The sequence below is a fragment of the Callorhinus ursinus genome, unplaced genomic scaffold, assembly GCF_003265705.2.
Source record: "Callorhinus ursinus isolate GAN/ISIS: 27379988/994484 unplaced genomic scaffold, GSC_fseal_2.0 scaffold41, whole genome shotgun sequence".
In the NCBI taxonomy this organism is placed as follows: domain Eukaryota; kingdom Metazoa; phylum Chordata; class Mammalia; order Carnivora; family Otariidae; genus Callorhinus; species Callorhinus ursinus.
Genome location: NW_027397103.1, coordinates 12,057,181 through 12,078,149, shown reverse-complemented (window position 1 = coordinate 12,078,149; position 20,969 = coordinate 12,057,181). Strand labels below are relative to the sequence as shown.

The 20,969-nt window shown below is 52.7% G+C and overlaps 1 protein-coding gene across 5 annotated transcripts in view; it reads left to right on the top strand.

Annotated features, from left to right (window-relative positions):
- The first annotated feature begins 19,406 nt into the window (after positions 1 to 19,406).
- The window catches only part of PITPNM2 (phosphatidylinositol transfer protein membrane associated 2), a 111,507-nt gene continuing 109,944 nt past the window's right edge, over positions 19,407 to 20,969 (top strand). The window contains exon 1 of one of the 5 annotated variants that reach the window (XM_073881250.1): positions 19,407 to 19,651. The gene's annotated coding sequence lies outside the window, so the exon portion shown is untranslated. The remainder of the gene's footprint in view (positions 19,652 to 20,969) is intronic. The other 4 variants (XM_025889794.2, XM_025889796.2, XM_025889797.2 and 1 more) reach the window with 4 other exon arrangements.

Below are 20,969 nucleotides of genomic sequence, written 5' to 3'. Positions count from 1 at the left end.
GGGGAAAGTGGGAGACCCGGGCCCGGCCGCCCCGCGCGGGGAGGAGGGTGTGGCGCGCGCGGGGACCCCTGCCTCAGGAATTCGACCCGGAGCCCGGCCCCCGGGGACTCGCCGGCCCTCCGGAGTCGGGGGGGGGGGGGCCCAAATGCTAATTTCCGAATTTCCGTCGGTTGCGGCCGGGGCGCGGTGGACTCCCCTCCCCCAGTGACAAGTGTCACCGCGGTCAAGGGGCAGGTGTGTGTGCAGTGTTGGGCCTGTCCGGTCCGGCCCGCGCTCTTGAGGGAAGGGCCAGGAGGGGGCCGGGAGGAAGGGGTGGGCACAGCCCTCTGTCCAGCCTTCCGCTGTTCCCCGCCTGCAGCTGGACATCCCTCCAACCCTGGCAGGGGCTGGGTGGGTTGTCTGGGGCCTAAGCATGGGGTGTGGCCCTCCGAGAGGGGCCAGAACTTAGAAGAAGGTGCTCCAGGTGCCCCTCTGGCTGGAGGAAGATCTGGCCCATCTCCATCCGGAGAGTCTCCCTCTCCCGCTGTAACCTGAGGTGCCAGCTCTCTTGGAGTGGCCCCCTCATCCTTTCTCATCAGGGGCAGAGCTGATGGCTGGTTGGGGGAGAGGGGGCCACTTGCTCCTCCCCGATAAGGTGCAAATACCCCCCCAAGAAACCCCAAATCGACATTCTAAGTTAACAATGTGCTTGCTACGCAAATGTCATTTCAAGGCAAGTCCTCTAGCTCTGTCGCCTTTCAGTGGACCTGCTGCCCCTATATGGAAATTCTAGATTCTTCATCCTACACTCCTCTCCCTACCTCTGACATAGGGGCTGGGGCACTTCTGCAAAGTCTCAGGCTTGCCCACCGCCCTCTCTCCAGGATTGGGATTCTTCAAAGGAGACCTCGTTTGAGCATCTTTCTTGGTCCAGTACTGGCTGTCACCCCCTCCTGGGAGTCACTGGAGCTGAGGGGATAGGGCCCTGTCCTTCTTCTGGACCTGAACTAGCACCCAGGCCCCCAGCGAGACTGTCTCTGCTCAGAAGTGTCCCTGCACTTTAATGTCTCTTGTGTGGCTCTTATCGCTGTCTGCCTTATTTTATAGTTACTTTTTGTGCCTGCCTTTTATCTCCCCTGTTCGCTTGGGAGCTCCTGGAGGAGAGGCGTGGAGTTTGAATCATTCCGCAGTCCCCCGCCCTGGCTCAGCACCGCGCGCACCGTCCGCGGCTGGATGGAGTCGAAGCCCCCTCTCCCCAGCTTGCCTCCAGGGCCCCAGCTCATCTGGCTCCTGGACTTTTGCAGTTAAATTATTTTTCTTCTCTGAAGAGTCTGTGTGTCCTGATCACAAGAGATTTCCCAGCCCTCTCCCTTTGCGGAAGAAACACAGCGGGTTAGGTAGGGCTGTTTTTCTTGTAAGGAGTGACTTGCCAAATGACTTGGACAGTACACTCTCCGCTGTTCTCTGGGTGGTGAGTGCGGAATGGCCCTTCTCTCTGGCCTCCCACAGCTCCCTGTGTTGGGGAGGCAGTAGGGCAGAGAACTGGACTTCCCCGGTCAAGGATCCGGGCCTGGCTGTCCTACGGTATCTGTGTGCGCCTAACTAAGACGCTTGGTTACTCTTGGTGTTGGTTGTTCCTTATGGAATCTGGAAGAAAATTCCTCTGCTCTGTACAGACACCTCAGGATCTGGGCCCTGCCTCCTCTCCTCTCTCTTATCAACTTTCTATTATCAGAACCCAGGCTTGTCCTCACAGGCCTCCCCAGGGAAAGTTGATCACCTTCACCTTTGCGTTACCCTCACCTGACGTTCCATGTGGAATGGCAGTTATCTGTGTACAGGTGGCCCCCAACCTCCCCACTTAGACTGAACGTCTGAGGGAGTGGTGCTGGGATGCTTTTCTCTGTGTCCCCAGTGCCTGGCTCATGGTAGGCTCTCAGGAAAACTTTGGGGGAATGGCGAGGGGTCAGCTCAGATGCCGCCAAGAGTCCTCACCCCAAGTCGACTTCTTGTACGTTCTCTCTTGGGGGATCCAACTCTCCTCCCTCTCCGAGGCCGATTTTAAAACCAAGCAGATGTCCTCCTAACCATCCCATCCCGTTAAGTCATGGAGAATGTGCCCTTACATGTAAAGATTAGAAGAGGAATCCTCTGGTCCTTCAAGATCATTGCCTTGCTGCTTTTGAAAAAGATGCCATGGGCCGTGTGCTCTGCAATGGAAGGGCTCTAAGGATCCCACTCCTGAGGCCTTAGCGCTGGGCAGGAGTGGTGGTCAGAGTCTGCAGTCGCGGGCTTGCTGGCCACTTCTCAACCTTGCTTACGTGAGATCAATCCCCTTGCAGACAGCCATTCTGAAACCAGCTTGACAGGATCTCCTGCCGCCAGACACAGATGCAGCTAAGCAGTCTTTGCATTGCTTCTCCGTAGCTCGTTCTGTTGATGTTTATCCAGCTTTTACTGGGGACCCGGGGATGTTATTAAATAGAGCCATGACCAATCCACGTCTGGTTTGCTCTAGAACTGTAACGGGGCATTGCCCCCTCTGCTCAAGGCTTCCAACAGAGTGTTGCGTGAAAGATTTCTCTTCCAATTTAGGGCCAGGCATACTTTGCTTCCCCTCCAGGAAACTAGGTTGCTACACTTTTGACCACGAGAAGGAAGGCGGGGAACGAAAACATGCATTGTGTGTATACTCTGCACACTCAGTGTGTGCACAGGGCTGCCTCGTGCGCCCTGTAAGTTAGGTAGCATTCTTCCCCCATTTTCTCAGAGAAAGAAATTGAAACACAAGGAAATCAACTAATTTGCCCAAAGGCTCTCTGGATTTGTACCCAGTTCTGCCTGATTCTCCCCTTGCCGCCCACACGACTGTCTTTCTGAGTGATTATGGTTGGTTACCTTTTCTTCTTGGCTTCCAGAATGCTTGGTGCACAATGCAGTATTCCATCTAGAACTGTATTCACTGAGCCTCATGGTCAGCATATTTATTCGTTTCTTTTGTCTCTGTGTGTAAATCTATATATATTTTTAAGATTTTATTTATTTTGTTTGAGAGAGAGAGAGCGAGAGAGCACATGCCCAAGTTGTCGGGGGGGGGCGGCGTGTAGGAACAGAAGGAGAGTCTCAAACATACAGCCAGACGCGGGGCTCGATCTCACAACCCTGAGATCATGACCGGAGCTGAAACCAAGAGTCAGACAGACGCTTAATTGACTGAGCCACCCAGGTGCTCCTCTGTCCGTATTTTTTATAAGTCATCACAAAATGCTTCTGGACATCAGGACAGATAAGTGAGTTAAATACAGTAAGTAAGGGGTGCCTGGGTGGCTCAGTCGTTAAGCGTCTGCCTTCGGCTCGAGTCGTGATCCTAGGGTCCTGGGATCGAGCCCCACATCGGGCTCCCTGCTCCGAGGGAAGCCTGCTTCTCCCTCTCCCACTCCCCCTGCTTGTGTTCCTGCTCTTGCTATTTCTCTCTCTGTCAAGCAAATAAAATCTTAATAAATAAATACAGTAAGTAGCATTGCACCTAAAACTTAGGCCAGCTCATGGTGTGGTTAGGGAGAGGTACCCCACAGTTAACACAGGTTGTGTGTGATAGGTGTCACCTAAATGGCAGGCACAGGGGCGCCCGGCTGGCTCAGTTGGTGTAGTATGCGACTTGATCTCGCGGTTGTAGGTTCGAGCATCATATTGGGTATAGAGATTACTTAAAATCTTTTTTAAAAAAAAGAGATATTTAAATGGCAGGCACAGCTCAGAGGAGGAGACGCCCTTTCTGGGTAAGGCAGTCAGGGCTGACTTCCTGGAAGAGGTGGGATTTGAACAGGCCTTGAAGAATGGGTGGAGTTTTGATGGCCGCAGCACCTGTAAAGGTGTGTGGGGTTTATAGGGTCTAATCACAAAGGCCCCACCCAAAAAGTTCTGGTGTGAAGGGAGGGGATTGGTCTGGAGGGTAAAATGGGGGGGTCTGGTGTTGCCTTTTCACATTGTCTCCAGCCCTGACCGAGTGCTTGAGAACACTGGAGCTGGGAGGGTTGCACCCTGGTAAAGACTAGAAGCTGAGGCCAGCGGAAGAGAAGCGACTTGTGCAAGACCCCTCTTTCAGCATGGAACCCAGGTCCCTGATTATCAGTTCAGTGCTCGCCCCTGACACCAGCAAGGATCATGGCAGCAGCCTTGCACGTTGGCCCATTTCTCCCCTAAAACAGGTATGAGGGTACCGACTCCCTCACCCCCCAGCCCAGCAAGCACCATGACAAACCCAGGCTCAAGCTTTATGGCCAAAGACATAGAGAGCGCCGTTGGAGAGGAGAGCTGGGATTTGCTGTCCTTACTCATATTAACAACTGCCCTTGCCAGAGGACGGCAAGAAAATTAACCAACAGGCAGGGTTCCGGTAACAGACACATCAAAAACCCAAGCAACAGCGTTGGGGAGGAGCATGGAAAAAGCAGTTTCCCATCCTCTCCTGGCTGAAGTCCCTCATCCTTCGCAAAGCTTTCCTGTTGTGGGAATGGGGTCAGGAGTCGGGGTGCAGGGGAAAGGCAAAACAGCAGCAGGACTCGGGGGACCCGGAGGCGGATCCCGTCTCAGAGCCCCGTGATGGGCGGGGTGTGGATGTGCCCCCCCCCACAACTGTGGGGGTGATAGCCCTGCAGAGCAAAAGACCTCCAGTTACAGTATATGGTCCAGCACGTGTGCACACGGCCCCCGCTCCTTAATCCCAGTGGTTCTGTCCATAAAGTGCTGCCAACACCGCATTAGTGAGCACAGAACCACCGTCCTGGGGGTCGGACGGGGTTAGGTTCCTGCGAGCCCTGCTCACACGTTTGATCACTGATCAATACAGAACCCCGTTTTATGTTTCCGTTTAAAGATGCCTTATTTAATAGATGCTGTTATTAACACTGAACTCCACCAACGGCAGCTATCACTCACACCTGAATGAAGCTTATCTCACTCAGGTATTTCCTCCGTGAGGCACATCGCTGCTCAGAAACAAGGGAGCGTGCTTCGGCGCGAGGCCCGGGGCCACTTCCAAGGGCGAAATCACCAACAAAACACAAAAATGTGAAAAACGTGGCACTACACTGATCCCAAAAAGGACGCTTGTTTTCGGTCTGAGAGCTGAAAGCAAAAGGCAGAATGTCTCCTTGTTCAACCTCAGCTGGGATCACATACGCTGGTGGACTCAGAATTTGTCGCTGCCCCGCACGTGTTGGCAAATGGCCACGGAAGCCCCACGAGCATTACTTGTAGTGAGTAAGGAGTTCGTAAATACAGAATCCATGAATGATGAGGGCCAACTTGTATGGGCAAAGCACGTCCTCGATGGCCTGTTTCGACGGGTGCGCCACGGCATTCCTCAGAGATAAGGACGGACTGCTGCCCGATTTTTACAGAAGAGGAGACAGGATCAGGGAGGTATCCTAACTGGCTTCAGCTTGCAGAGGTCTAGACTTGCACCCGCTCCCCGTTGGCCCCCGGCTTGGCTCTTCTTTCTCATCTGTGGCCGTACTTGTGGTCAGACCCTTTTCTCCCCGTGTCTCCCCAGGACAGGGGCCCCGCTGGCCATCAGTGTCATCGTGTCTGCCCCCGTGGTGTCCCCAGCATCTAGCACGGGGCACCTCGATGGTGCCCAGTACATACGTGGGGAATGGAGGCTGGGGCTGCGGATTCTGGGCTTTGCTGTCTCAGGTACCAGAGAAAGGAGGAGTACTCAGCGTACGTCCCCTCCCTTGGCTCCTCTGTGCCCTCTTCCAGAAGGGCGCCCACCTCTCCTTTCCACAAGCCTGCTGGCCACACACACACACAAGGGAGGGTCAGCAAGCCCACGTAGGTCCCTCTAACTGCTCTTTGCTGAGAGGAGCTGAGGGTAATCCTTCACCCAAACGAATGATCCACTTAAGGAGGTGTTTCAGGCGAGTGTGGGGCTTCCTGTGGCCTCAAATCCTGGCCTTCTTACTCCTGGGAACCTTTCCAAAAACGTTTTGCCCCGGTGCCCTGTTAAGAGCTGGAACATAGGTAATGCAGATGATTGCTCGTTCTTCTCTCTGAGGCTGTCTTCCCTTGCAGAGGTGGTTCCTGGTGATGGACAGAATTTTCTCTTTCGGCAGGTGGGGGGCTTTCCTCCTAGGCCTCCGCAGGGTCTGGCTGACTCATCGGTGGTGCTGTGGAGCAGGGTGCTGGCTCTTTCCCCCACTGCCGGCCTGCCAGGACTGAGTCAGGCTCTGCAGCCTGCTGGGCTCACCTGGCCTCGTTCCACCAAAGAATCCAGCCCCCGCTGGGGGGCTCATGGGGCAGTGGGGTGCTGTGTAAGGCCAGTGGAGAGAGGAGGGCCAGCGCTGTGGGTGCTCCCAGCTGTCCGCCCCCCCCCCCCCCCGCCGCACACTGTCTCTGCAGCCCTTTGAAAAGCCGTCGCAAAGGGGCTGTGGGGGTGGGAGTGTGTCAGGGCAGAAATAAGGAGACCATTCCCATTTTCAGTGGAGAACAGCTTCTGTGGGCGCAAGGTTGGCCAAGAGGCGGGGTTTCCCGGCAAGTGTGAGAGCTCGGTTAAGGGCAGGTTAGCGATAGTGTGCCCTTCCCCTCCTCTGTCCTACTGGAGGGCTCTTTAATTGCTTTGCTTTTCTTGGCACTTTGTAAGAGTTGACTTTTCACTTGTGTTTTCATGAGAGAGGAAAAAAAAACCCCAAACATTTTCTGCAATTACAATTTTTCCCTCTTGGGTAATCACAATGGAAAAAAAGCATTTAAGGCCTTTGGAAACCACACATAAGTGAGGCTCACCGAGAGGGGCTGGGGGGACATTCTTCAGGGAACGGCCAGACATGGAAGCAATTCGGCGGCTCCCGTGTAGGGAAACAATCATTTCACATTTATTTTGGGTTTGCTTGTTGCAGCATATTTCAATTAGTTCGCCAGTGTTGTGCATCTGACAGGCCAAACGTTTATTGTGGTTGAACCATCTGGGAGGTGGGAGGCCTGCAGCCTTCCGCAATGGCAGTCGGTAACTACTAGTTTAAAGGAAATTTGTTTGATGTGTTCAAGAACCCAACACTAAAAACACTAATAACAAAAGCCTCAAGAGTTCTGAAAGCGCGCTCGCTTGTTTAGCCGTCAATTGGACATGCCTAACCCAAGAGCTCATTTTTCCTCCGTGCGGGTGACATTTTCCAATACAGTGAAGCAAAGTTCTGAAGTGGCTTCTTTAATTGGTCCAGAGCACGATTTGCATGAACCCAGTGCAGAAAGGAGCTCATTAATTTGTAGCTGGATGCCCTGCCGCCTGTGCCTTTGCTGCGGGGCGGAGCAGGGGAGGTGTTTAACAGATCCCTGCATTAGTATGCAGCTGAGCTCCCATCCTGTACTGCGATAGAGAACGCTGGTTTTCTTTCATTTCCAGCCTTCAGTGACTCACCGTAGCATCGTGGGTCCGCGGGAAGGACAGCTGACCAGCTCAGTCCGTCCCCGCTCTGCTTGGGCACCATGGTTTAGAGCACTCATTTTTCTTTCTACCCCTGTGATTTCCCCTGGCTAAAGGGCTCCTTCCTGAGGAATGTTCTGCCCGGCTTTCTGGCGGGGGGGGGGGGTGAATAGGAATTCAGAATCTTACAGAACAACGGAACGAGCTGGGTGAGCCGGAAGGAGCACTGGAAAAAACCAAGTCCAAGGGTTTGACCTTTTTGAGGGAGGAATGACTTTCCATTTCCCTGAAACCTTAAGATCCTGGGGCTGGGTGTGGAGCACAGTGGAGACTCAAGGACACGGTGGTGAATGGAGGCCGGCTCATAAATTCTGGGCCATCCCGTTCACTCGTGTTTGTCCGAGTAGCCTGGTCACTGCAGGACTGGGGTTCGGAGAGTTCAGGCTAATAATGGCATGTGTCTTGTACCCAACAAGGTCGGCCCTTAATTATGGACTTTTCCAGATCCCGAGATTCCTGCTCCAGGAGAAGGCAGTTCTTCCCTCTTGAAACCACAGGGGGAATCCCTGGTCTGGCCCAGCCGCTCCTCAGGCTGAGGGACCTTGGCTTGTTTGCCTTGGAATCCCCAGGCACAGTGGCTGGTGGTGATTCAGGGCCTGATGACCGTGTTGGGAGAGGCAGTGACTAGAGGTCCAGAGGTGAAGGGCCATCTCTCGTTTATCCACCTTTTTATAATACCGTCCGGTACACAGAGTGCTTCCACCTGATGTGCTTTATTTGACCCATGTAAATGCTGCAGTGTCCATTTTACAGGTAAGGAAACAGAGGCTCGGAGGGGTCATGATTTGGCACCCAGTGCTTTCACCCGCCCTGTTTCACGCACAGGGACACCATAGCTCAGAGAGGTCGTGATTTGGACCAACCACAGAGGAAGCTCCCTCTTGACCTAACGTGGTCCCGATTCCTCGCATTCGTGTCCGTGTTCAGTCACGTCATTACACACCCATGCTGTGGTGTTACGTCCCATCAGTATTTCCTGATCAGGTTCAGTCTCAACAGTGCTCGATACCTCTCAGTTTGGGTTTGTATATGTTTTTCTTCTTTTCTTTTCTTTTTTTTCCCAGGGGGGGAAAACAGAATTCCTTTTCTGTTGGTTCTGTAGCTTTTGCTTTTCAAAGAGGCCAAAGAGGTCCACAAACTTAGAGCAGAATCCCCAAGACAGTGTTGCATGCTCTGAGGTCATGGCTGTCTTTGGACGTGATGCTGTGGCCAGATTCAGGCCGTTGTCCAGTCCGCCAGCCATGCACCTGGGAGGGTCATGATCAGAGCTTGTCCAGAAGGGGGAGGTCCCGCTCACCATCCACTCTGGGTTCTCATCTGGGGCTGGGCCCTCTTGGTCTGTGTCTGTCCCCTCCTCCTGCCTGACTTCCTTAGAGTCTCAGGGCTCCTGGGAGCAGGAGAGCTGATGGCCTGTGGCCCTGGGCCGAGGGGAGCAGCTGGTGCAGGTGGCTCGGGTCAGGGTCCCTTTTGTAAGTGTTAGAGGGTTTGCTTTTCCCAGAGGGCCTAGAGGCATATGTCCAGAGTGGTGGATTTGGGTCCTTGGTCCAGACAGAGACGCGTCCCTGGAGCTCCTCATGCTACGTAAGTCACCCCCCGGATGGTTGTCACCTTGGGACAGCTCCCGGGTCCAGGTGACGCAGCCACGGGTGGGGTTCTCAAGGGCAGGGCCTGAGTTAGCCCTTTTTGGCTTCCTTGGAGTGCCTCGCCCGGTTGTGAACTTGGAAAGAGGGGGTTCACAAAGTCTCTGAATGCAAGGAGATGTGGGGAAGGTGGCCTGGCCCGCCTGCCTGCCCAGGTGGCTGCTTGCCTGATTGTTCCCGACTGGTGCTTGGAATAACCCAGAAGGATTCCCAGCCTCTGGCTATGCTCAGGCCTGGACACAGAGGGAAAAGGGAGGTTCCAGCCTGTGTGGCACCTGCGAGCTGGGGAGTAGGCGGGAAGGGTCCCTCGATGTCCTTTTCCATTCTTTGAATTGAAGTGAAATTCACAGAACATAAAATTAACCGTTTTTGAAGTGGACAGTTCAGTATCATATAGTTGCTTCACAATGCCGTGCAAGCGCCACCTCTGTCTACTTCCAGAACATTCTCATCACCCCGGAAGGAAACACCCCTTAGCAGCGGCTCCCCGCCCCCTCCCCCAACGCCTGGCCACCACTAATCTACTTTCCGTCTCTATGGATTTTCCTGCTCTGGGCGTCCCATAGAGAGGGTGTCGCACAATGTGTGACCTTTTAGGTCCGGCTTCTTTCAAAGAAACATGATGTTTTCGAGGTTCATCCACGTTGAAGCAGGGGTCTGTGCCTCATTCCTTTTTGTGTGTGAGGTAACGTACACACCACATCAGATTTACCATCTTAGCCAGTTTTGAGTGTCCAGTTCAGTGGCGGTAAGCACACTCACAGTTGTGCAGCCCCCTCCCCCATCCGTCTCCGGAACATGTTCATCTTCCCCAAAGTGAGACTCTGTCCCCATGAAACACGAATGCCCTCTCCCCTGCCCCCTGCCCCCAGCGGCCACCCTTCCACTTTATGTGTCTGTGAGCGGGACTCCTCTGGCGCCTCATGTACGTGGAATCACAGTGTTTGGCCTTTTGTGACTGGCTTACTTCACCAAACATAATGCCCTCAAGATTCATCCCTGTTGTAGGTTGTAAGTTGTGATAGAACTGCATTGTTTTTTAAATTTATTTATTTGAGAGAGACAGAGCATGAGCAGGGGGGAGGAGGCAGAGGGAGAGGGAGAGGCAGGCTCCCCGCCGAGCAGGGAGCCCGATGTGGGACTTGATCCCAGGACCCTGAGATCATGACCTGAGCTGAAGGCAGACGTTTAACCAACTGAGCCACCCAGGTGCCCCTGAATTTGTTTGTTTGTTTGTTTGTTTGTTTGTTTATGGCTGAATCATATTCCACTGTATGGACGGGCCATATTTTGCTTATCCACTCATCTGTCAACATCTGTTGATGTCACCGGGCCAGTGAGGTGTTGACTCTGGATGGGGACAGTGAAACACAGCTGGGCTCAGAGGGCCTGGGGGTCCGGAGGCAGGAGTTGTACCATTTCCGAGGGGCGCGGCCTTTCTGCACCTCGGTTTCTATATCCATCCAACTGGGTAGAGATGCTCCCTTCCAGGGATGCCCCTGGGGTTGCAGCGACTGGACATGCGTATGGGGGGGTAGCTTGCACACTGAGCTGCCATCTTCCTGCTCAGGGACGTGAGGCTTGGTGGTGCCTGGCCTTCCGCCCACCTGGGCTCCCCTGTGACTCCCCCTTGCTGGAAGTTTCTCTCCCTTGCAGAGGTTTCAGAGCCAGCCCCAGGAGAAGGTGGTGGCCGTGTGTCCTGCCTCCTGGTGGCCTCCAGAGCACTAGCTGATGCCTGCTGATAGCAGTAGGAGACACATGGCCTCCTGAAGCACTGTCCCCTGGGCCTCTCCTTCAGGGCTCCGGGAAATCAAAGCTGGAGGGATGACATCGGCAGCCTCCTGGGGTGGCTGAGTCAGAGCAGAAAGCCAGTCTGGAACTCACTAAGTCACACTTGCCTTCATTAGGCTAATTAACTTTCGATGTGAATTAGCTTTATGAGCTGATTTAGGAAATCCATTACCATCCCGGGGCCAGCTTGGTGCGCAATGGTGCCTCGGAAGCTGTGCTGTACATTTCCTTCTCTGCCAATTAGGGGTGCTTAATTATTAACCTAGGGCTGGGTGGCTAATGAGGGATTGCATTCACCATGCTTTATTTGAGAATTCTGTCTCTTAGCATAAAATTAACCATAATATAGTTAAAATCGTCCTAGGAATCCTAAGTTGTGACCCATGTTGCAGGTGACTTGGAATGTAAACTAAGGCAGGGGGCTGATTTGTGGATGGAGGGTGAGGGGGGGTTCCTTGTGTGTTAACTGCCGGCTAATGGCTAATGGGGGGCGTTCACTGGTTAGGTTCTCAGGCTAGCCTACCCACAGAATTACCACCGACCAGGTGCCCGGGTGACTGAGTTCCCGAGGCACCTCTTCTGACAGCCCTCTGCCGTTAAGCCATTGTACAGACGAGAACACAGGCCCAGAGGGGAAAAGTGACTTCCCTGTGGACACGGAGCTAAGAGACTCAATGCCAGGCATTCTGGCTCCAAAACTCTAGGCTCAACTGCCACTTTAGGTGGTTTACCATACCATGGACCCATTTTGGAGTTAAGTATGCTTTTGAGAGCCCACCCGGGAATCTAAGTATTATGTAAACTTTTTTTTTTTTAAGTGGACAAACTTGTCCCGTGGTGCACTTGGAGAAGAAACACTTCTTACTTCCAAGGCTTAAGTGGAGCCTCCTGAGGCTGCGGTGAAGAGAGTACTTGTTTGTGCTGGAACGTTTGTGCCTCGGGGGCAGGGTGCTCTTTGCTTGCTGGCACTCACCTGCACGGAGCCTGTGGGTGACATGTGTCCGGGACCCCGTGGCTGCCAGTCTTCGCCGACTCTTCAGGGCCGTGTCACAGATGATGCTCTGTGTTACCGGAGACCCAGGTGTGCTGTCCCCTGTTTTCACGGCTCAGGGGCCTTCCCTTGCTGCTTAGGTGTTGGTCACCGAGTGGCACAGAGCTTTGGCAAGCCCCCACGCAGCTGGAGCTGAACAGACGGGGGTTTCAGGAGGTAGAGGTTTTATTTTTAGCCCCACAGCCTCTGTGATTCTGTCACTATGGAGATACCAGGCTGGGGGCCCTCCATGCTTCTCCTGCCAGCGAGGAGAGAGGGTCCTGTTTCCTTCCTGCAACTTGGTTCCCCAGGCAGCCTCGGCTTCTCAGTCAAGACCTCCATCTGTGTGTGTGTGAGAAAGAGAGACAGACAGACAGACAGGTGCTACTGCTGCAGCTCTTGATGAGGAAGGACGAGCTCTGGGCCCCGCCCTGCGTGGAGGCCAGTGTCCACAGCCACTTTGGGGCTGGACGGCACCAGGAGATCCGAGGCTCCCTGGACCCTGTGCCGTGTGACCTTGGGCAGGTTGCTCCCTCTCCCTGGGCCTTCATTCCCTCTCCTGACAGGTTGGGGTGATCCTTCTCTGGATCTGGTGACGTAATCGATTGGGGCAGACTATGAGTCTACAATGAGGTTTGAGTGCCATGAGTGTGTGTGTGTGTGTGTGTGTGTGTGTGTGTGTGTGAGTGTGAGCGTGTCCGGTAAGTATCATAGATCACCTAGAATTTTTCCTGCTCCTTCATCTTGCTCCTGTTTCCCACCATTTGGCTGCTCCATTCGAAGGTAGAGAAGGAGGAGATTGGAAGGAAAAATACTTAGTCCTTTCCATACATTATCATAAAAGCCGTATTGAGGGAAGTTGAAACCAACCCCTCTCCCACTACCTATGTGCCATCCCTAGAGTTTATGAAAATACTCTCTTCTGGTCCTGTGGCGAGTACGCCGCCTTGCTTCCACCAGGAAGGGACATGCGGCCCCTTAGCCGCGTTCCTACGGGGGACGTAACTGAGCCTCCGAGGGGCTGAGGTATTTGTCCCGAGCTGCACAGCTGGAAGCACCAGGGCTGGAACTGGTGTGTCTTGACTCTGCTGCACAGAGCACGCTCTGTGGCTCCGCACAGAACGGCACGCGTGAAGTGGGCAGATGCCACTCTTTTAAAAAATCCTCCTTTTCGAATCTCAGGCTTGGTTATTCTCCAAAAATTGGAAGTAATGAGTGTTGATGAGGGTGTGGAGAGATGAGAAGCCTTGTGCACACTGGTGGGAGTGTGAAACGGGCAGCTGCTGCAGCAACAGTCCAGGGATTCCTGAAACCGTGAGACACAGTCACCCTGGGACGCAGCGATTCCACTCTCAAAAGCATTGAGGGCAGGGACCTGAACAGCTGTTTGTTTGTATACCACGTTCCTAGCATTACTGTTCATAGCCAGAAGGTGGGAACAACCCAACCATCCATCAGCCATGGACGAACGTGGATGTCCATCCAGTGGAATATCATTTAGCCATAAAAAAGGAGGGAAGGGCTCCTGGGTGGCTCAGTTGAGTGTCTGACTCTTGATTTCGGCTCGGGTTGTGATCTCAGGGTCGTGGGATCGGCCCCCTGTCAGTCTCCATGCTCAGCCCGGAGTCTGCTTGAGATTTTCTCTCCCTCTGCCCCTCCCCCTGCTCTCTCTCTCTCAAGTAAATAAATCTTAAAAAAAAAAAAAAAAGGAGGGGGTTTCTGACATGTGCTATGGTGTGGGTGAAGCTCAAAAACATTAAGGTGGGTGAGAGAAACCAGTCACAAGAGAGCAGGATAGTATGATTCTGCTTGTGTGCAGATCCCAGAATGGGCACGTTGATAGGGACCAAAAGTAGAATGGCGGTGACCGGGGTCCAGGGGGAGGAGTTAGTGTTTAGTGGGTGTAGAGCTTCTGTTTTGTATGATGAAAATGTTCTGGAAGTTGTGGTGGTGGTTGCACAACACTGAATGTCCTGTGAATGGTGCATTTAAAAATGGTTAAAATGGAAGGAAAAAAAGAACCCAATCAGGCTTGTCTTGGACCTCAGGTGAGACTGGGCTGGACGCCACCTTGCTTTTACTTTTAGGGAACTTCCTCCAGGCATCGGAAGAGACCCCGCCAAGGCCCCCCAGCTCAGCGGAAAGCCTGTGCACTGGTCCTCCTGCTCTTTGGGGAGGGTGTCCCTGGCAGTTAACGGCCAAGAGCAATCCCTGTGTGTGCACGACATCTGTCTCTATGGAACATTTGTGCACCTGACGTCGGGCATGTCCTTTTATGGCGCTGCTTGCTCTCAGTGAGTGGAAAGATAAATACCTTTTCAAAGAGCAGATGCCATCTGCCCAGGGTCCCTGGCGTCCACAGCTGCAAAGCGAGTGGGAGCCGGCTCCACCGAGGGCAGGTGCAGCTGCAGCCCCCCGGGGGAGTCAGGTGGGGGTGTGCAGAGGAACGGACCCCGCGTGTGGTCGAGGCCCCGTGCAGACAGCGTGGGTGTGTGGCCCTGCCACAGACCTGCTGGGGAAACCGAGTGGGTCACCGGCTCTCACCAAGCTTCTGTTGGCTCACCTGCCTTTTGACTGGTCGTGAGATTTCAAGGAGAGTATGTGCGCCTCGCACGGTGCCTGGTGCCTCTCAGAGCTTGGCAAGCCTTTGATTCACTCTTGTTGTGGCCTGCAGAAGTGCTGGGATCCCGGGTCTCTACCAGGGAGAGGTCACAGGCTTCCAAGAGTTCTGGAGGTGCAGCAGAGGTGTGGCTGGCTGGGAGGGTGAGGCCTGTGCTGACTGGGGCAGGGAGGAAGGGGTGATGTGATTGGAGGGGTTCCAGGCCACACCAACCCCCCCTGTGCCTCATGGAGCCTCCTGCTCTGTAGGCAAAGCCCGGGGCTGCTTCTCTGTCTTCATATTCGATTCCTGGGGCCGTGTAACTAAGCACCGCACACTGCGGGCCTTAAAACACAGAAACGTATTCTCTCACGGTTCTGGAGGTCTGAAGTACACGTGCAGGGTGTGGGCAGCGTTGGTTCTTTCGCGGGGCTCTGAGGGTGAATCTGGTCCAGGCCTCACTTCCCGTTGCTGGTGGCGGCCAGCCATCCTTGGTGTAGCTGGACTCACAGACTCACGCCTCCTCTCTCCACCTCTGTCTCTGTGTGGTTGTCCTCCGTGTGTGTGTGTGTGTGTGTGTGTGTGTGTGTGTGTGTGTGTGTGTCCGGGTCTCTTCTTGTGAGGACACCAGTCATACTGGATCAGGGCCCCCCCTAGTCCAGTGTGACCTCACCTTAACTAAGTTATCTGTAAAGATCCTATTTCTAAATAAGGTCACATTTTGAGGTTCCAAGAAGGACATGAGTTTGGGGGGCACACCCTTCAACCCAGTGCAGTCTCCATACTGGTTGAATGAATGAGTGAGTGAATGACCTCAGTGAAAAGCCACTCATGTGTGTCTGCTCAGGTGTGTTGGTACACAAGGTAGGGACATCCCTATTGACCTGGATGTGTGAGAGGGAGGCCCCAGGGTCACCCCCTTCTCCCCGGCAGGCCCTCCGACCACTGCCCTCCTCACCCTGAGTCGAGCACGCTGGCCGCCTCCTGACTTAGGCCCCTTCCCAGGTGCCAACAAGAACGTTTATTACAGGGAAAGTCATACACACCCGGGGTTCTCTGCTTCCTTTCTGCCCGAGATCTCAAAGCTCTCTTTGTTTCTGTCCCCTCCCCTTGGAGCCAAGAAAGACTGGGGTGGGGGGGCTGTGGCCTTGGGCAAATCAGCTCTCCTCTTTGAACCTCTCTCCATCTGCAGTTGTAGGAGGCTGAGCTGGGTGCCTCTGAAGGGCTCCTTGGCTCTATGATTACTTCTCTTTTACTGCGGAGAAAATTATGGGCTAGGAAAGCATGCCTTTGGGCTCCACATGAGGCAGGACTCAAATCCAGATGTTCCTGGGTCTTCTCTGCCACCTCCTGTAGGAAGCCCTTTATGATTCACCTGATTTGTGTATGGTTCCTCTAGTCCTCACTGTGCCCTGTGTGTGACCCATGAAATCACAAATACCAGCCTGCTGTTCAGATGGTGTGCAGTTGTGTGTGTGTGTGTGTGTGTGTGTGTGTATGCGTATTATACTGGGTTGTGGACCAGTCTCAAAAACGTAAGCAGATGATTATTTATGAGCAGATGTACTAGAAGCAAAAAGAGGGAAAAACCCACTTAGATACTCTCAGTAGATTCCAGAAGAGCATTTGATAAAGTTCAAATCCATTACTCTTAATAACCTCGAGACTGAGGGATGGACACAAGTTTGCAGTGTGGCAGAGAACGTCTCCAATCGGTAGGGACCTCCTCCTCATAACGAAACACTGCAGCAGCGTCTTGCAAAGGATGTTTGAGGGGCCCAGAATGCTTCTGCAGATTGTGTCACGACAGTGTCTAAAAACTCCTGCTGGGAGAGGCATCCCTTTGAGACACACTTACCCCCTGCCATCAATATTAAACATCGCTGTAGATTGAAGCCAGGCCAGCGGGCTGGGAAAAGGAAGTGCGGAACTCCTGGAAAGGAGCTTGCAGAATTAATGTTTTGAAATGGATACAGTGTTCCTCTTAGGTTTTCAAAGTGGACACACTGAAAAGTAATTAGAAGTAGTGAGACAGTGTGGTGGCCAAGCCCCAACATAGGTACGCAGCCGCCATCACTCTCCTAGGTGTCAGAGGTCACAGGCAGGTAGCTCGATGGGAAGAAGCATCTTTGGCATAGGGCTTGGGTGTCCACAAGCTGGTGGCCTTCTTTCCTGGTGAGAAATAAGAGTAATAGCCAGGAGGTCTTGGGCAGCTCCTGCACCTGCTTTGCCTCCCTGAGGTCCTGAAGCCCAGAATCCCAGGGAAATGTAGGGACAGTGATGCAATGCAGAGCATTCCAGAGCCTTCCCAGGGTCAGGTGGAGGCTGTTCCGTGGGGCTGAGCTTCCCGTCCAGTGTTGGGATTATGCAGGTGTGGCCCGGGAGTCAGGAGCCCGGCACCCCGAGTCTGGTGGTCCCATTTTGTGTCTGTGGGGTTTAGGCTGAGCTCCTTGAAGCAGAAGTTCCTCATCTGTGATAGAGGGCCCACAGCGCCGTCCTCACACACTTCTTCTGAGGAGTCTGAGAATGTCTTGAGCTCAGCGCCAATCCCGGACTGGGGACACAACGTGTGGAGAGAGGACCTCAGTATGTTGTTCTCCGAGATGGGCCCTCAGGGTCTCCCGGTCACCCTGTCGCACGTCCCTGCCCGGGCATCCCCAGAGTGGCTGCTGAGGAGAGTCCAGGTATCGGAAGCCCTGGTAGAAGCCGGAACGAAGATGAGGCCACACGTGGTCATTCGGCTGAGGTCGCCTCAGAAGCTTCGGGGCCGAGGAGGTCTTCCCATGGCCCCAGTAATGCTCCTGCTCTTTCTCGAAGGCACTTCTTGCCTCTCTTTGGTAAACGGTGGACAGTAGGTATAATTCAGTCTCTTAGGGATTTCTGATCACTCAGCAGGCCGGCCCCACGAGGATGCAGATGGAGCTTGGCCATGGCAGCAGGGCTGTGCTCAGAGGGATGGGATGGGGCGTGACTGCCAGACGGCCCTCGGGCTGAGCCCACGGGCTCCCCCTAATTCCTTGTCAGGTAGCCTTCCCTTTTTCCTCTCTCTTTTCCTTTTCTCTCCTCGGCGCAGTTTTGCTGCTGTTAATGTTTTGCCTTAATTTAGCCACGGTCATGGTACAACCCTCCCCACCCCACCCCCCCGGCGGGGGCCAGTGTAACTGAAGTTCTTGGGCTTTGTGACAGCTTTTTCCGGGCAGCCTGGTGACCTTGCTCTGCTGGTCAGCCCACTTCTAAAGGGTCAAGGTTGCTGGCTGCTGGCAGATGGGGTCGTGGACGATCATAGGGCAAGAGTTCCCAAGCTGGGTTCGCACCAATCCCTGGGGAGCTTTTTAGGAAGTATTATTGCCTCACTGGAAAAGTGATGACTTTGTTACCTACTTTCTGATTCTTTAGGAATATATGGTTCATGCAATTAAAAGGTGGACTGGAATAGGGTCTTAAAAAATATTTTAAAATCATTTGGAGCACTCGTTACTTTCTTTGCATTCTTCTGTATGAAAAGAAACGTTAAATGTTGGCTTTTTAAAAAATATAGTTAACTGAAATTTAAATTTTAAAAACTCTCATTCAATAAACTTCCCTTTAAAAAAAAATTAATTTATTTAAGTCACCTCTACACCCAGTGTCGGCTTGAACTCACAACCCCGGGATCAAGAGTCGTACACTCTTCCGACTGAGCCAGCCGGGTGCCTTCTTGTCCAGTAAACTTCTAACAGCGACTGACCCATACTCTCCGTGGTGTGATTCTTCCTTGAATGAGTCTGCTTTTTCTACCAAGATAATCAATTATCAACCAGTGCCTATTTCCACTCTACTCTTCCTTCCCTAACAACTCAAGACTCACAGCTTTCTAGTCTTCAGAGAACATTTATAATTTTTCAAATGCTTTTTTCACTATTCATTCACTTAATCATCCACTTATTCTCTCATTTATTAAAAAAAATTACAAAACGCACACATAAAATTGTACATGTTATGCCAGGCATTAGCCGGGTTTTAAAAATAAATTAGATATGTTCTTTGATTTATGGAACTTGAAACTCATCGGTTATGATAAAATAATAAAATAGAGGATGGGGCGCCTGGCAGGCTCAATTGGCGGAGCAGGTGATTCAGTCTCAAGGTTGTGAGTTCGAGCCCCATGCTGGGTGTAACGATTAGTTAAAATAAAATAGAGGATAAAGGCCATACTTGATATGAAAAGTATTGTTTGGTTACGTAAAGACCTACACTTGGTACCAAGCTGACTTGTTTGTACTCTTGTCTGTGGTTTCCCTCTTTTTCTCCCCAGAGGCGACTACCATCACTAAGTTTTGTGCATGTGTGTACTCTCTCAGGAAGATTCTCTGCATATATGAATATGTATTACTTAGGGGAAAAAAAAAAAACACCTCACAAATGGCTGCCTACCATTGTGCTCCTGCTATTTTGACTTAACAATTGGTACATCCTGGCGGTGGCCCTCTGTTGGTTCACTTAGATTGCCCGGGCTTTTTTAATGCTGGGCTTCATGTTCGGTTGATGGATGTATCATCATTAGTTAAATCTTTTTCACAGCGTTTTGGATTGTAATGGCAGAAGCCTGAAAGCAAAAAGTGCCGCAGGGAGTCTCCGTCCTGGTCTGGAGGTTTTCATGCACATTTCCTCTCATACCTGTGGACTAAATTCCCAGAAGTAGAACTGCTAGGTGGAGGGGTGTTTTCCTTTTATTTTCCATAGCTGTTGCTAAAGTGCTCTCCATAAAGGTAGTGCCAATTTACACTCCCACTTACAATGTGTGAGTGCGAGGCAGTGGTTTTTAACCTCAAAACCCCAGGCAAGGAAGAGCTTTTAAGTAAAATGAGAATCTGGAGAAAACCATGTGAGAGCCTTTTCTACCGCAAAGGGCAGCTCTAGCGGAGTTCCTGGCCCAGCTGGTTAAGGACGCCGGTTCCCATTAGGTGCCCACTTGCACACGGCACGGGAGGGGGCCCTTGATTCCTCCTAGCAGATGGTGGCTGGGATGGTGCCTTCCTGGTGGGGGTTGCCCCTCCTCTGTCAACTGGTCCATCACCAAGGATCCGAGAAGCACCAGATGCTTTAAAATTACAACAGGACCTGTAAAATTACAAAATAATTTTGCTAAGGTAAGAATATTATTATTTTTTTAAAGATTTTATTTATTTATTTATTAGAGAGAGAGAGAGCACAAGCAGGGGAGGCAGCAGAGGGAGAGAGAGAAGCAGGCTCCCTACTGAGCAGGGAGCCCGATGTGGGGCTTGATTCCAGGACCCTGGGATCATGACCTGAGCCAAAGGCAGATGCTTCACCGACTGAGCCACCCAGGCGCCCCAGGACATTACCTTTAAAGAGCTATATGACTCACAGACGTTACCAGGGGCTGGAAGAGGGACAATGGGAAGTATGTTTTAAGGGGTACAGAATTGCTGTTTGGGAGGATGGAACATTTCTGGAGAGGGATGGTGGTGATGGTTGTACAAATGCTTAAGATGGTAAATTTTGTGTCCTGTGTAATTAACCACATACACAGAACAGCATCCGTTCCCTGTAGCCATCCTCTTGTGAGCAGAGGACACTAAAAAATAGGAAAGATCTAATCTAAGAATGCCAAGAGAATGTATATGGAGCTTTTTGAACAGCTTGCTCTGTTAAGTATGTTCTCATGTCACCTTGAAGTGGCAAGAGTTTGGTGGTGCCTGGTGCTGACCACCTACCCGGATGTGAGAGCCACTCGGGAGATGTTGAGGGCGGGAGACAGAGACCTCCCTGGGGAAGGAGCTCGGCTGGGCCTGTAGGGGCTCCGTGGTCCCCGAAAAGATCCCGTTTCTGACATGAGGGCCTGAGGCTGGCCTTCCCCATCCTGAGGTGCTATCTCGGAAATGAGACAAGAAGCTTGCCCCTGGCCCGCTGCTGGGTGTTTCCTGAGCCTCCTATGAGTGAGCCTCCACAAGCAGTGACTGGGTGTGATCTTTGTCACCAGATTCCTGTGTCCCCAGTGGCTCAGATAACGTTTGCAAAGAAGAGCATTTGCCTCGTCCCACCTAGAAGCTGGGGAGTAGAGCAGACGTCTGTCTGAGACTGCTTGGAGGCTCAGAGTAGATGCTGGGGCTCCAGGGATCTGACCAGCACGGAAGAGGGTCCCAGAGATGTCGCCTGGCCTTTTGCGCTGTCACCAGCCTCCTTGAGGTGCTGGGCATGTGACCAGTGGAGCCTCTGCTTTTAGAGGGCATGTGCACGAGCTGACTCTCACTCAGGCAACGCTACTTTGGTGGAGAAAGGGCCTTGTGCTGTGTCTGGCTGTGGGTTATGACTTTTTTCAGGGTCCTCTGTCCATGCGTGGGTCTCTGGTCCTCCCCCTACTTGCAGAGAGCGAAGCACGTGTCCCAGGAAAGAGCAGGACCCCGGGTTGGTTCCGAGGCCATGGAGAGCCCCCTGATGTGGACC